Here is a 15,854-nt window from a genome sequence, read left to right as displayed (position 1 = left end):
CTTGTTCTCTTGAAGGCAGGCTTTCAGAGGTGCAAGGCACGGAGGCACTGTATGCTCCAGTGGCTCAGTGCAAGCAAAGACTAATCCTAAGTACAAAAAAAATTACAGATGTTGAGGTAAGAATTTTATTTACTGATTGACTGATATATGTTGGTATTCACTCTCGTGGAACTGAAACCACTTTTAACCCAGAAAATAATAGAAATATCAGACTTCTGCCTCTGTAATAAGCAGACTTTTATAAAACTTATTCATCCTGCTGCTAAAAATGCTGTGGTTCTTACTTAAGTAGCTTAACGAAAAGTCAGACATTGACCTGTACGCAGAAGTTTGCAAAAGAGTGTCAGCTATAGGAGTTTTCAGAAGCAGGGAAGCTCTCCTGTTGGAAGGCTGCTTCCCCTCCTAAGGGTGCTGATTTCTCAGATGCCATCTACTCTTGTACCATGTAGCTTTGGCACCGTGGTACCACAGGTTCTGAAACGGGACTCAGCCTGTCCCTTCATAATCCTGGGCCTACTTTTGCAGTCTATTTCTGCTAGACTAACTTCTCTTCAGAAATGGGTGCTGGAAGGTGCCCTTCTGTCTTTGACTTTCTCTGTCAAGAGAGGTCAGGCACTGTGATATTTTTATCTCAGCTGTTCTTGTCACAGACAAACTCTTGGAATTCATATAAATGTTCTGTTTGTTTGTTCCAATTAAGGCTACTGAATAAATTAACTATTAGGAACAAAGCTAGGTGTCATTTTAAGGCAGAAACGTGTGATAATCATGTCACAAAGAGAACACTGTTTGGATGGCAATGCATTTTTTGAGTTCTGCATCCTAGATCTGTACCACCTTTTCTGGTTAACATGAAAGCTTTTCAAGGTCAGCGATGCCATACGGGTAATGATGAGCCTGAGGTAGGCTTATATTAAATGTGTCCTCAGTGGTCAGGTTAATCTTTTCATTTCTGATTCTTTTCATAAATGAATACATGTAAAGACATTGCCTGTGTTACAGAAGTAATCTTTGAATCTTTAAAAAATCAAGGTAGTCTATTTTTCTAATAAGAGACTATAACCCTTGCATTAAAAGCCATAAAATTCATTACAATAATCTTACTTTGTGTGCTTTATTTATCAAAATGAAAACTCTGGGTACAGTGCTTCCAGGTTGTTTAGATGTAAAAGTGTAGAAGGATAAATAAAAATGGGGCAGCTTATCTGCACTTTTATATTTAATCCAAAATTACACATTCCATCTGACCTAAATAGGTAAAAAAAAAAAAAAAAAAAGGTGAATCAGACAGATTACCAGTGTCTTGAAAGTGGAGATCACTCCAGAAAATACTGGAGCGAACCCTGTAGTCCTTATATGGTGTTGTGAGCTCAGCCTGCTACTTTCACATCATTTTAATAAGAAGCTGATTTTCTTTGGCATGGATAGCATTTGGTGTTAATTGGTAGAGATTTTCAAGGGTCAGAGTGCTATTGCCAAAACAATTTTAGCTGCTAGAAAGTCTTTATTGTTATTTTTTTCTTCTGAAAAATCTTAAACAGCAGTCTGACTTGTTCCTTTCTGTATTTCTGTATTATAAGGATCCAGGAGTCACAGATTTCCCTGCCCATGAAATTGAACATAGAAAGATAAAAGATTATTGTATAAATATTTTTAGCCTTGTTTCTTTACAGAAATAATATTTTTGCATTTGTTTGATCTATGTGTATCTGTCTAAATGTCTCGTCTAATAACTTTTGAACCCTCTAGCTGACGTCAACCAAGTTTGACAGAAGGGCAGAAGTATCAAAGATAATTGAGTTCTTGGTAGTATTGTAAAAATAAGACCCTATAAGCATTTTGACTGAGAGGAAAAACAGCAGAGAGAGCTCATGTTTTGTGAAAGGTTATAAATTCCCATACCAGAGGAAAAGCTCAAAACAGGGCTTAAATAATGAGGTACAAATCCACAGGAAATCAAGCTGCATTTATTTCAGGCTTCATTGTTTCACTTTTGTTCATAATAACATCTTATGGGATTTAGAGATCAAAAAAAATTTAATCTCATGTATTTGTCTTTATTTACTTTATTTAGTTTTCACTGTTCAAGCTCACTGATGAGAGATTTTTTTTTTCACTTTTTGTCCACATCTAATCAAGCATCAATTTATGAGAGGTGCAAATAGTATTTGCTCTTTAATTACTTATTTCAGTTCTGATATACCATGCTCTGAAAATATTTCTCCACCTTTTTATGTTTTTGCAACACAAAGACTATCGTATATGAAAACTGATTGGAAGTCTGCAGCCAATGTGCTGTGGGAGGACACTGATTCTGGGTCTTTGTAATAGAGCTGGAGAAATCATTCTGAGCCATCTTTTGTTTAGTTGGCATTTTGCTTTCTCTGAACGTGTGAGGGGATTTTCTATCAGTGCTGTTTAAAAGCAACACTAGAGAGAAATTCCCAGACTTGGGAGGTATTTGAACATGCAAGACAAAGCATTTACCTTTTCTAGTCAAATTCTTCCCTTTTGAGTCCTTCCAAGGACCATCTTCATGCCCTCTGCCCTGCAGGGACAAAGCCTACTCTGTGTTCTTGGACTTGATCCTTACTGGTAAGACTGACCTTTGGGAATACTGGGTCTGAAACTGCTTAACATCTTCCTTACTGACCGGAATGATGGGGCAGAGCGCATCCTCAGCAGCTTTGCCCGTGAGACAGGACTGCGAGGTGTGCTGGACACGCCAGGTGGTTGTGCTGTCATTCAGAGTACTGACAGAAATCTCAAGATATGCTCAAAAATGGAATATTGTAAGTTCTGCACCTTGGGAAGAGTAATCCTAGGAGGTAGAACTTTCTGAGGTTCAACGAGCTGCAAGTCAGCTCTCAGAGTTTATAAATACTAAAGGGGGGATGTAAAGAGGATGGGGCCAGGCTCTTTTCAGTGATGATCAATTACAATAGGACAAGAGGGAAAGAGTACAAACTGAAATACAGAGAATTCATTGTAAAGATAGGGAAAAAAAACCTTCTTTACTGTCAGGATGATGAAATGTAGGAAGAGGTGTCTTAGAGAGGTTGTGAAGTCTCCATCCTTGGAGGTATTTGAAACCTAACTAGACATAGCCCCAAGTAGCCTGCTGTAGCCACTCTATTCTGAGCATGGAGCTGAACTAAATGACCTCCAGAGGTAGACAGACAATTGTGTTTTCAAGTTTATTTGCTGAATTGCTTTGCATTCGTCAAGAGAACAAGACATGCGAAATACACTAATGGGCAAATGTTTGTTACAGACCTGCACAACCTTGAGCTAATAAAAGTTATGATTAAAAAAAAAGCCCTTTGTGCAGGGCACAAGCTGATGGTTAAATTATGCAAGATATTTACTGGGGAGGAATTCCTTATAGGTATGCTCCAAATCTCTTCTTTCAGTTGTGCAATATAAGTTTGCTTTCTAATTACGCCTATTGACAGACCCACAAGGCTCTTCTAAACCCACCATACTGAAATTAGGAGTTTCTGCAAGCTGTTACAGACTTAACAGGTTTTTTGTTTATTTTTTTAAAGTGTTTCTTGTCTTAGAGACCCTTATGAGAGATTTGTCTTTCTAATCTTTAGTCCTTGAATATGGTTATCTTTTCAGCAGCAATTTGTAACTCCTGGCATTCTTTTTCTACTGAAAATATGAATGTAAAACCCTACGTTATTTATTCTTTCTAAAGTGAATTACAACCTGCAGTTGCCAAGAGGCAGCGACAAGTTAAAGAGCAATTTAATTGTAGATGTTTTCCTCTTTACTCCTTTAACTCTTTCCTCAGGGATGGATAAATACAACAAGCTGAACAGTAAAGGAGCAATTCTGGAGACAGAGATCAGTGGAGACAGAGAAAGTCAGAAGAAGTTTGTAGCTAAGAGAAGGAAAGAAATTCATAATGTAAGACCATCTCTAGAAAAGCAGATACTTGAAATTACTTTGTTCAAGGTTGCTAGTATGACAGAATGTAGTCTTAAAATATAAAATTTTGGTATCAACTGGTAATTTTAGCCTAGGGTTTTAATTAGCATTAGGGAGAATTTAAAGCTGTTGTCCCCTTGTTAGTGCATAAGCAGAAACATCAGCCTCCAGCATTGCCCTGTAGTAGCTCTGCCAGCTCAAGCTGGAGACTTTTGTGAAGGAAACAAGAGCTGGATTAAAGAAAAATCAAGATAACAGAAAAATACCTCAGTAGGTCACTATGTCTGTCCAAAGGGTATGGTCTCAGACAAGCCTGTGATGCTGTGGTTAAACTTTTGTTAGTATTCATGTTTGCTTGGGGTTACCATAAACAGTTAGCACTTCGCTGGATGAGGGTGTGCAGAGGTAGAGACCGGTTCTTTGACTTGCTTCAAACATATTAATAAAATTACCAGCATGTTTAGAATGAATTAAAAACTTTTTGCTAACGTGATATTATAAACTCCCATGTGCTTTTCTATCCAATCCATTTTTGCTTATCACCATAGGAACTTTCCTTATAGAGTCCCTCACCATGTTGTCCTCTGCAATATGAATGTAACCTGCCTCCTATCAATGAATCTTTACAAGGTGTCTACAATAACTGCATTGTCCACACATCATATCCACAACTAATGACAACCCTCTAATCCTGAACTGTACATATTTAAATTGTAGTGCATTAAAGCAGTGTGAACTGTATCTGTTGACTGAAGATATTCTCCTTGATACTTAGCATAAGAAGCACCTAAAAGGGTCTTAGAGAAAGTTATTTTACCACCTTCTCTAAGCTTCACATTACAAAGCAATACAAAACTGCAAGCTCTTTGCCTGGATGCTCACAAGTACGGAAGCCAAGAGAGTTTGAAAAAGGCATGGATAACATTAATGCTATTACCATGGTTGAAAGAGAAGTGGGCTTATTCTTCTGTTATTAGCTCTTGTGGGAATGCCTTATTTTCTATTAACAGCATGTGCAATAAGTATGTGTTGTCAAACAGGAATGACCCTTTCTTTTATACATGTATTACATGTCATATCTCTGAAGTGCACAGGCATTTTTGCACGACACTATGCTATCTTTCTGCAATTCCTGAAATTAGCAAAGAAATTACAAGGAAGACGTAGCTTAGGCATTCGCAAAATCACAGAATAGTAGGGGTTTGAATGGAGGTCCCCACGGAGATCATCTATTCCAACCCCCCTACTAAATGAGGTTCCCTACAGTAGGTTACACAGGATTTGATCTATCAAGTAGTCTTGTTTTGCTCTTTGTATCTGTTGTTGTTTTCATGGAAATAAATAGGAAACATTACATTTGGAGTCGCCCTCATATTAATAAGAGTCAGGATGTGCACAAAAGAAAAACTTTTTGAAAAATATCTTGCTTTCCATTGTTCTCTTTTTCATTTTGTCTCATTTAATTGACTTTTTTTAAATGTATCACTCTGTGAACTAAAGAAAGCGGGAAGATGAAAAAATAGTTGGAATGTTTTTGAAGAAAAAATCCCTCATTTTGATTACAAGTAAAATATGTCATTTTATTTTGTCTGAAGTACAAAGCACTTCTATCCTTGAGTTTGTTCCCTCTACAGAGAGGATGTAACATTATATACCTAAATGTTGTTAGTCTGAACATAAAGGTAAACCTAGTTCATTCCTGGAAATTAGGTGGGTGTGTAGATTTAAGTATAGCAGAAGATGAGAAAGAGTTTTCTCTAAGTGGTTGAAGCATATTTATGGAGCCACATGCAGAGATACTGCTGGGATGACTTTAACTCTCTTATCCTTTCCTCCTGCAGAAAATCCTCAGGAAACCTGGATGTTTACAGCCTTAAACTCTGTTTGACCAAAAATTGGTATGGCTCATCTATAACCAACTCTGCAGTGTTCAAGACTTATGTCCTTGTGGCCTTTGCAAGTTGAACACATGCTATGAGGAGTCTTGTCCTCCAAGTCTGATGTGATTTTTCTCCACATTTTTTCCTCCTTATCTGGCTTTTTCTCACCCTGCCCTCTACTGTTATGTATGTCCACTTGCACTTGCCTCTGTGTGGCAAACATAAAACTTCTGGAGTCCTTATGGACAGCGTGTATTAAAACAAGTCCATGTGAGAATTAGCAATGAAAAACACTGTTATTAATGATGTAAATTATAAACTCCCATTGTGTTCCACTGCTATTTGCTGAAGACTGTCCACACACTGGATCGGGTACCTTCCAATCCTATTACTATGGAAATGTCATACTACTTTAATAGACTGTTCAGGAGGAAGAAATATTTTATTTTTGAATCCGAATCTCCATTCTCCAGTATTCCCAAACACAAAAATTTACTTCAGTTTCTTGGTACTCTTATGTCTTCTCTAATTTTTGTCTTCTACACCTGGAGTATTCTACTGTTTTTGCATGTCAAGTCTTCACTTTCTGACAGGATACTTCTTGAGACCCAGACACGATGTGGAATTAATACAATGTGCATCAGGTGCGTAATCTGTTTCTTCTGAGTCTTTCTGTATAGTTTTTGTTTTTCTGCATGCTGGTCAAGTGAACAACTTTGTTATAGAATGCAAAGTGAACCTACGTAGGTATGTACTCTCTCACACAAGCCGGACTTGTGTGGCAAGCGTGTCCCTCAAATGGGACGTGCTCCAGCAGCAAGTTTTGTGGATGATAAACAAATAACCTCCATACTCCACGTTTTCAGTTTCCAAAAATTCTGTCTCTACCTGATTTAACACTTATTGATTGAATGGACCGGTTTATTTAAGGACAGGCTGTATTTTAAAATGGGCACAATCTGAATCCTTGACAATTGTAAATATAGATTCTCTTCACAAAAGAAACACATCAGATTTTTCTATTCCCTGCTGTGCATGCATAGCTTTCATTCTGGGATATAAATAAATGTACTATGAAGGAAAAACTCTTTCTATTGATGGCCAAGAATATGTGCCATTACTTGGAAATGAATATTATTGCCTTAATTTTTTTTTCCTCAAATAGTATAATACTTTACCTTACTTCTCCTTGTACTTGATTTATTTATCTTCAACAGACAATCTCTGTCCTGAGGGATTATGGTAGTCTAACTTGACTTCCTTGTCGTTTCTTTTAATGTCACCCTTTCATCTCTCTATAAGGAGGAATAAAGCTTTTTGCTAGATTAACAGCATTTTAAATACCCCACGTAACTTTTTTAAGTCACCATTATATTCACAAAAAATTTGAAGCACAAATGGATACTTTTTTCTGTTTTCTATCCAAAACAAAAGCAACCAGAAACTGAATTTTCCATACAGCTGGTATGATATTTCATGCATATAATTTCAGGGTCAGCTTCCAGTAAGTTTATGAACAAGGGTCTCAGAAGCAAGATAAACATCAATTTCAGATACAGGTTGGGAAACAGGAAACAGAACAATTTGGCATGGTTACTGTGGCACTGACAGAGCTCCTAAGTGTAAGAATAACATATCTAGTGAACAAGTAATTCCTGACATGTAAAAATTTCCACTTATGGTTCGTTTTGAAAAGCCTAGTAGTTCAAAGATAAATAGATGGATATTATTATCTCTCCTTTTTTTTTTTTTTTCTTTTTTTCTCCCTACAAATGGAGAAACTGAGACACAGTGGGAGTCAAGAATGTTGGTCCTTAGAACTGCTGACCATTTATGGATCCATTGGAACACTGGGAAACAGTGTCTGCTGCCTCTAGGGAAAAAAAGCCAACGAAACATCAGTGACTGACTGATGGGGGAATTCATAGCAGGGCTGGAGAAAAACTGGAATAGACTGAGATTTAGTCTGTCTTGTCTCCAGCTCAGTTTCTGGATATAAATGTTACTAGGAAGGACTATAGAAGCGAAGGGAGTAGGTGTGGATATGTTCCAGTTTGCTGCTCTATGCTTTGGAGGAGAAGATTCCTCATCATTTACTTGCAACTAATCTTCCCTAAATGCTAAGTTTAAGACAGAAATTAGCTTGAGGAAGTGAGTTGCTTCGTCATGACATACTGTTTTACAGAGTAATTAATGAAGAATTACATATATTTAAACTGAAATTATGTCCATGAAGACCTCCTTTTAAATTTAGAGTGGGTTAGAGTATAGCTTAAAGTGCCACCAGAGCAATAGTATTGCTATGGGGCATTTACATATAATGCGTGCACCTGATTTGAATTGGGGTTGGTTGGGCTGATGAGAAAACAAGTAGATAAAGTCACAGCTGGCTTTCAAATTTTGATGCATATTTTGCAGCTGGGAAAGTGTTCGATCCTACTCTATCAATTAGTGGGTTTAGACAGATAGTAAAGTGTAAGCCTGGGCTCAGCTGTATTAAATTTAATATTGTTCTGAAACCATTCACGTCAGTAAGACTGAGGAGATGTTTGTGAAGATATACATATTTAATATAAAAGCTAAGAAGAACACAAGTCCTCTGACTTCACCTGTGAAAAGATTACAATTAATTGCTCATAAGCTTTCTCTTCACATGCAATCCTCAGTGACGCTACTTTTTGGAGCTATTCTTCTGATTAAGGTCACAAAGGCCCATATAAGCCCATCTTAAACCTGTGAGGGACTACATATACAGAGCTATTCACATATCAGATACTTAAAGATAAGTATGCGCTTATAAGTGTTAAGGAAATGGAATCCCAAAGTAAATATAGAACCTTTCTTTTGATTTATTTCTTATAACATCTAGAATGTTTCTTAAAATGAAGAAAAATGGCAGGAAATAATTCCCCTCTCTTAACTTCTGTTTTTCTTGGTAAAACATTGTTATTTGCGGTGTTTATATAATTATATTCCAGTGTAATTCAAGTATGTAATGACATTTCTCCAATGAAAGCATTTAAATAACTCAGGAAATTGCTTTACTGTTCTGTTTCCTGACTTAAAACCCATTTTGTCATGTTTGTTTTATTGTTCAATCTGTCTGAGCTCATCTAGTTATATTCTACCCAATACAAAGCAAAATAAAATATTTACTAGCTGATCATCTCATGTATGTATATATACAAATATGCATGCTATATTAAGATTGTTCTTATATATATTTTATTATTTTCATCCTTTACGCATTTTAATTTTGTATTAAAAAAACAAAACAAAACAAAACACCCTATAGAACACCAGAGTGTGACTAGAAATTGAAATGGAGGAATCTCATTAAAAAAGGAATCTTGAATAATAATTCTATGGGTTATAAAACAAAAATTAAACACCGAGAAAAAGCATTTTCTTTCTTTCTTTTTTTTTTTTTTTGGTAGTATCAATCAAACAAAAGTAATACAGTATTTTTTCTTTCATTTAGGTATGTATTCAAGCTACTTTTCTGCATGTAAAGCTCAAAAAGGCTATTTTGTTTTCTTCAATGCAGTGGAATAGTTCGGTACAGAGGTGATATTTTCCAGCAAAAGAAGGGCAAAATTTACCAGATTCGCTGTAGAACTAGATCTTCTTTTACCATAAAGACACTTCTGTAAGTCAAATGATAGGTTAATCTGTCTCATTTTTATCCAGACCTTATTTAATGTAGTGGATAAGATTGAAGTGCAAGCTGAATAGCACAGGTGTAGCTTGGGTTTTTAATCTGCTTGACTCGAGTTATTCTAGTAACTGAATGGGGCTACTAATAATACAGTTCCCAAAATAAAATAGGAAACGTAAGTACTGTGATGCTTTTATTCAGCTTTGAATAAATCAGTGGAGCATAAAATATACTGAAACTGATTAAATTTGATTCCTGCAGGAACCAAAGTTTAAGAAGCTATAGTAGAGATGGAGAGAATCCACGACAGGGTGGGGAGGGAGGGCGGGCTGTGCTGTGGGCCCCCTGGGAATTTGGTCTCAATAAACAGCTCAGTGACAGTTCTACTCCTGGTTTTCATGCCAAAATAGAGGCCAGTGAGATTATGGTGCTTATTTCTGTGCTAACCTGCCCTGGAACAGGAAGAAACTAAATAGTCTGAAATAACTGGTAGTATACAAGAGCTTTCTAATTTGACACTATAAATTCGTAAATTCAAGAATGCCTTTCCTTTTCATAAGGCACTTTTTACACATTCCAAACCAAATTCTTTAATCCTCAGATGAGCAAAACTCCTGCTGCTCACATGGAGCAATCTGCTCAGTTAAAGAGCACAAAAGCTTCATCCTGTGTTATACTGATAGCTTTGATATTTCTGCAACTTTTCAGATATTCTGTGAGCTAGAGTCACTGTCTGTCCCCCAGGCTCCTGGAAGGACACAGAAGAGACAGCAGTGAGTCCTGCCGAGCATAGTGCCTGGAGGAGCGTGGGCCCCAACTGTGGGCTGAGATCAGCTGCTCGCACCACAGCGGCAGGGACCAGAGCAGGGACAGGAAGGTGAGGAGAGAGAGAAAAGCATTGTGGTGGTATTAATAATTGTAGGAAGTAATTCAGAGGAGCACTGGGCTTTAGAAAACCTTTCCTTTCCAGAAAGGAAAACTGGGTAAGTTTGTGGATGACATTAAACTGGGAGAAGCTGTTGAGTCTTCAAGGGTGGAGAGGCCTTACAAATTAGACAAGTTAGAGTGCTGGGCAATCACCGATCTCATGAAGTTTAACAAAACCAAGTGTTGGATTCTGCACATGGCGTGGGGCAGCCCTGGATGTACGTACAGGCCAACTGGAGGATGAGAGGCTGGAGAGCAGCCCTACGGAGAGGGATGTGGAGGTTCTGGCTGACAGCAAGTTAGATGTGAGCCAGCAGTGTGCCCTGGCGGATGACGGGCCAAGCATCCCCTGGGGAGCACCAGGCCCAGCACTGCCACCAGGCGAGCGGAGGGGCTGTCCCCCTGTGCTCTGCGGGCTCACCTCAAGCACTGGGTGAAATTTTGGGCACTAAAATGTAGGAAGGATGTAATACTGTTCGAAAGCATCCAAAGGAGGGTAACAAAGATGGTGAAGGGTCTGGAGGACAAGACCTTTGAGTTGCAGCTCACAGGGAGAGGAGAGGCAGTGCTGAGCTCTGCTCTCTGGTGACAGCAACACACAGGGCATGAGGGAACGGCATGGAGCTGTGTCAGGGGAAGGGCAGCTGGGGCTTAGGGAAAGGTCCTGCTCTAGGGGGTAGTGGGCATGGCCCCAGGCTGCTGGAGTCCAAGCAGTGTTTGGACAATGCTGTCGGACACAGGGTTTGAGTTTTGGGTGGTCCTGCGTGGAGCCAGGAGATGGACTCGATGGTCCTCATGGGTCCCTCCTAACTCGAGATATTCTATGGTTCTATGAAATGCATGCTTAAATTAAAATACACTCATAAATGTCTCATAGGGGTCCTAGCTTCACTTCCTGTACTTGCCAGCAATTGCTGCAAGAAAGGTAATGGCTGAACTGTCTTACTTTTTTGATATTTGGATGATAATGTTCATTAAATAAAGAAAGTGTATTGGTACTTTGTTTAGTAGTGTAAAAGTGTAAAAATAGTTTTTAATTTACCGTATCTTAATCCTATTCTTCATATTCAAGAAATGAAAATTCTACCAGTATTATGTACTTGGCAGGTATTTATTACAACAGTCTTCAGAGCTAATTTCCATATAGATGTGTTCTCAAAGACTGCATTACTTGGAGGGGAAAAAAAAAAGGGTGATGAGATCAAGATTAGGTCTCATACAAATGACACTGCATGCAAAACCCTAGTGGAATAGTGTTACCTATTCCAGGCTAACCTCCAGTCTGTATCTGGTACAAAAGGTATTTGTAGATGTTGATTTGTGTGTGTGATCTCTGATCCTGTGAGGAGTTTGAGTTTAAGATGCGTGAGGCTGTATCTTGCACTTTACAGTAGTCTAAGCAATCTCAGTTTGTTAGCTGTAAAGGCTGGGAGCTTTCAAAAGCACATGTAGCTCATGTCTACCTAATTGCATGCAAAATGAGATGACAGTGAAAAGTTGTGCCTTTTTTTTTTTTTTTTTTTAAATTTCAGAAGCTATCTATCTATTTATTAAAGTTCAAACAAAGATCATGTAAGATGGCTTGTAGTCCTTCTCTCGGAGATAGCAGTTGGAGCCAGAATGGGCTCAGGTGGTTCCCCTGTGCAATCAGTTATGTAGTATTATATTTTTTTCGGTGTATCCATAACTTGCATTCAGATGCTGACTTTCTCCCTCTATCCCCTAATGGAACATTTCTTAACAGATCTTGAACTGCATCTTCTTGTTTTGTTTTGAAATTGCAAACATGCATTAATCTAAGGCTTATGAAAACTCTGTAGCGAACTTGGTGCCCCTCTTGACTTCCTTGAATTCTAGATTATAAATAGACTCACTTGTAATTACAAGTGCCTTACTGAGTTAAATTCTTTCTACTGCTAAGAAAATAATATATAGAAATCCCACATAAGTATCTCAGTAGATACTTCTAGAGACTAAAATATGCTTAAGAAGCCATAGATCCTACTAGAATTACTCATGCCTGAAAAAATAGCACAGCTTGATTACCAGAAAAGCCTAAGCATAGTAATGGTGACTCTGCTTTTCCTGCTTAGCACCTGAGGTAGGGGATCTAAAATGTCCCACGCTGTCTCCTCATTAGTAAGTAAAATGTATAGGGTCTAATGTCCAATAGTAGTGAGGAAATCAATTAGTGAGCCTCATCTTTTCATGCTAACTGTTCTCTTTTTCTATTGTTCAGACAGTGAATGGATAAACTTGTATCCGACAGCAGCAGATGCAACACAGGCTGCAGTGGGCATGAGTAAGTTGAGTTCAAATTCTTTTACATCTACAAATGTAGATCTTACGTGAAAGTCTTTGTGGGTAACGTTTGAGCCTCTTGCATGAGGAACCCCTAAGGAGAAAAGTGTGATGGAGGAGGTATGTAAAAGGCACACCTAGGAACAATTGTTCCCATTTATCCATCTTAAGAACATTCTCAGTCTTCAGTAAATGTAATCCATTGCTCATCTGAAGGAAACACAATGTATTTGAGACAAACAGGTGAGGCATGTAGCTGTCTTTGAATTACAGTAAAGTTCTGATTATAGCATGTCCCACCTGTCTGCCATTACATAACTGTTTTACAAAAGTTGCTTACTCAATCTACCTGTCAACTCACTGAGCAGTGCGGGAGTTATCATCACAAACTTGAAAGCTCTATTCAAAGTCTGTCAGTGCTTCAGAGGTCTGCTCTGCCAAGATAAGTCCTCTCTACAGAGACTTTAGGCCAGCTAGATACAGCTTACAATGCATTTTTTTCCTTTTACTACAAATATACTGTACAGCAAAGTAAATTAATGTAATAAGCGCTTCTCAAGTGCAACAAGATGCGGCAGTGAGAGCTGAAATGGAGGTGAATGGTTGGTCTAAATTGGATTCTGAATTCGCTTCTTTCTCTCTCACCCCACCACCCATTCCCTCACTCAGTTTCCATGCATTCAATATCTTACTAGACTGTCTAGTGCTAAATGAGGTAGGTATGTACTGATGTCTCTGAGAAAACTGAAGTTTTTTTATTTTGGATGTTTACTTTGTTTGTAGACATCTAAAGCTTCAAAAAAGTATAGTAAGTCTCAGTTTTGCTTGCTTCAAACTCTGTGTAGCACATGTTCTGCAGTTGTCTCTAGTAAGATGAAAAGTTCTGTCTGTATTGTTTATCCAGCTTTTGTATCACGTCCATGTAGTACTGCAGAGTTAGATCACTAAATGCGTAATCTGAATGGGCTGTAAGATTTTTGGTACTGCTCTGTGCTAGGAAAAAAAAGTATATTATCTTCATCCCCAGATCTGGTATGAAAGATGGGCCTGGTGGTTTGGGTAATGAACTGTCTACATGTGTGGGCACATTCGTTAGTGTAAATTCTGTACAGTGACTAAATGAGGAGATATCTATTTTCCCAAGAAACCATGAGAAAATAAGAGCCTAAACTTAGCTGACTACTAGCCTCCTTGCATGAAAATCTCAGATTCTGTGTTATTTATTGTGCTATTAAAATTAAATGAGGATCCTTAACACTGTAACTCTTACGTACAAATGAATGTGGTTTCTAAAGCAGATATACCAAATCACCTTATAACTGTTTATGTACTGACCAGAAATTCCCAGTTCCAATAGAAAAGTATGTGATATATAGGTATGATTTTGATTTTTAAATGATTTGCACCCTAGCCTTCTGCCTAGTCTTTCTTAATTTGAAGACAATGTTTACTAAAGATAGCTTTTTATTAAATAATTTAATTTATATACAGATCAGACGGTACTAAATCAAAGAAATGGCATTATTCTAGAAGCTCTTTTCATAAATGTTTTCAAAGTTATTCTGTTGACTTAAAAGATTATTAAATGCATAGAATTTTAATACAGGAGACAGAATAGAAATTGAAATAAGTAATAAATAACTTGTCAAATAGATAACAACTTTGAAAGATCAGCTGATTAAAAAAAGAACGGTAAAATACTTTCTCAAGTTAAACTGGGGAAATTCACTTGCCTCACAACAGGGAAATGTCAGTGGTGATATGAATACTGAGTATTTAGTGAAGCAAAGTCTAACTACGTCTTCTCAAGGATGAGATAATGAACACATTTGTAGAGGTAATATTAACTGAAGACAGAAAACAATAGTTTCCTTGCTAACTGGGAAAGGTTTTAGAGACAGCTAGAAGGTTCAGGATCTTCCTGTTGCTCTAGCACTGTTATCTTTGAACTGCTTTACATCCCACTTTGTGTGTCTTTAATGAGTGCTGTGGTTACCTTTTTTGGTAAAACTTGTCCTTTCTGGCATGAGGAAGCTGAGTTCAAATTCTTTGTGCAAGACCTTTGACATTGTCCCACAGCATGTCCTTATCTCTAATTGAAGAGAGAAGGATGTGATGGCTGGACTATTCAGTGTGTAAAGAATTGTTTGGATGGTTGGAGCCACAGTGTTGTCAGCGGCTCTATGTCTGGGTAGAGACCAATCATGAGTGTTATCACCCAGGGGACAGTCTTGGGACCAACGTTCTTCAACATCTTTATCAATGACCTAGATACTGGGGTCAATTGTCTCCTCAGGAAATCTGCTGATGACAGTAAGCTGAGTGGTGCTGTTGATACCATAGAAGGAAGGGACACCATCCAGAGGGAGCAGGAGAGTCTAGGAAAATCTAATGAGGTTTAATAAGTCCAAGTGCAAGGTGTTTCAGTTGGGTTGAGGCAATCCAAGATATGTGTGCAGACTAAGAGAAGGACTCCTCAAGAGCAGCCCTGCAGAGAAGCACTTGAGGGTCCTGATAGACAAAAGCTGGACATGAGGCTTCAATGTGTGCTTGCAGCCTGGAAGGCCAAGAGTATCCTAGGCTGCATCAAAAGAGAGGTGGCAGCAGGGCCCTCTTCAGGCCCCATGTGAAGCACTGTGTCCAGTCCTGCTCCCCCCCACCCCACCACCAGAAAGACAGAGGTCTAGAGGAGGGCCATGAAGAAGATCAGAGCACTGGATTGCCTCTCTTGTGAAGACAGATTGAGAGAGCTGGGCTTGATTAGCTTAGAGAAGAGAAAGCTCCAGGAAGACCTCATTGTGATCTTTCAGTACCTGAGGGTGGCTTATAAACAGGAGGAAGGTGGACTTCTTACATGATCTGATAGTGATAAGACAAAAAGGGTGACTTTAAACTAAAATACAGGAGACTTAGATTAGATGTTGGGAAGATATTTTTTACTCAGAAAGTGGAACAGATTCCAGTTGCAGATGCCCCATCCCTGGAGGTGTGCAAGGCCAGGTCGGACGGGGCCCTGGGCAACCTGATCTGATGGTTGGCAACGCTGACCATAGCAGGGGGGTTGGAACTAGACGATCCTTAAGGTCTCTTCCAGGCCATTCTATGATTTTCAGGAGACTTCAATGATCCTTCTTATAGAAGTGTCTAAATGT

General features: G+C 38.4%; 1 long non-coding RNA gene across 1 annotated transcript in view; it reads left to right on the top strand.

Annotated features, from left to right (window-relative positions):
- LOC110402451 overlaps positions 9,310–15,854 on the top strand; it is a 128,186-nt gene continuing 121,641 nt past the window's right edge. The window contains exons 1-3 of the long non-coding RNA XR_002441090.1: positions 9,310–9,465; positions 10,183–10,351; positions 12,641–12,703. This is a non-coding gene — a long non-coding RNA (uncharacterized LOC110402451). The remainder of the gene's footprint in view (positions 9,466–10,182; positions 10,352–12,640; positions 12,704–15,854) is intronic.

Source organism: Numida meleagris, chromosome 7, assembly GCF_002078875.1.
Source record: "Numida meleagris isolate 19003 breed g44 Domestic line chromosome 7, NumMel1.0, whole genome shotgun sequence".
Taxonomy (NCBI): Eukaryota; Metazoa; Chordata; class Aves; order Galliformes; family Numididae; genus Numida; species Numida meleagris.
This window is presented reverse-complemented; position numbering and strand designations above follow the sequence as displayed.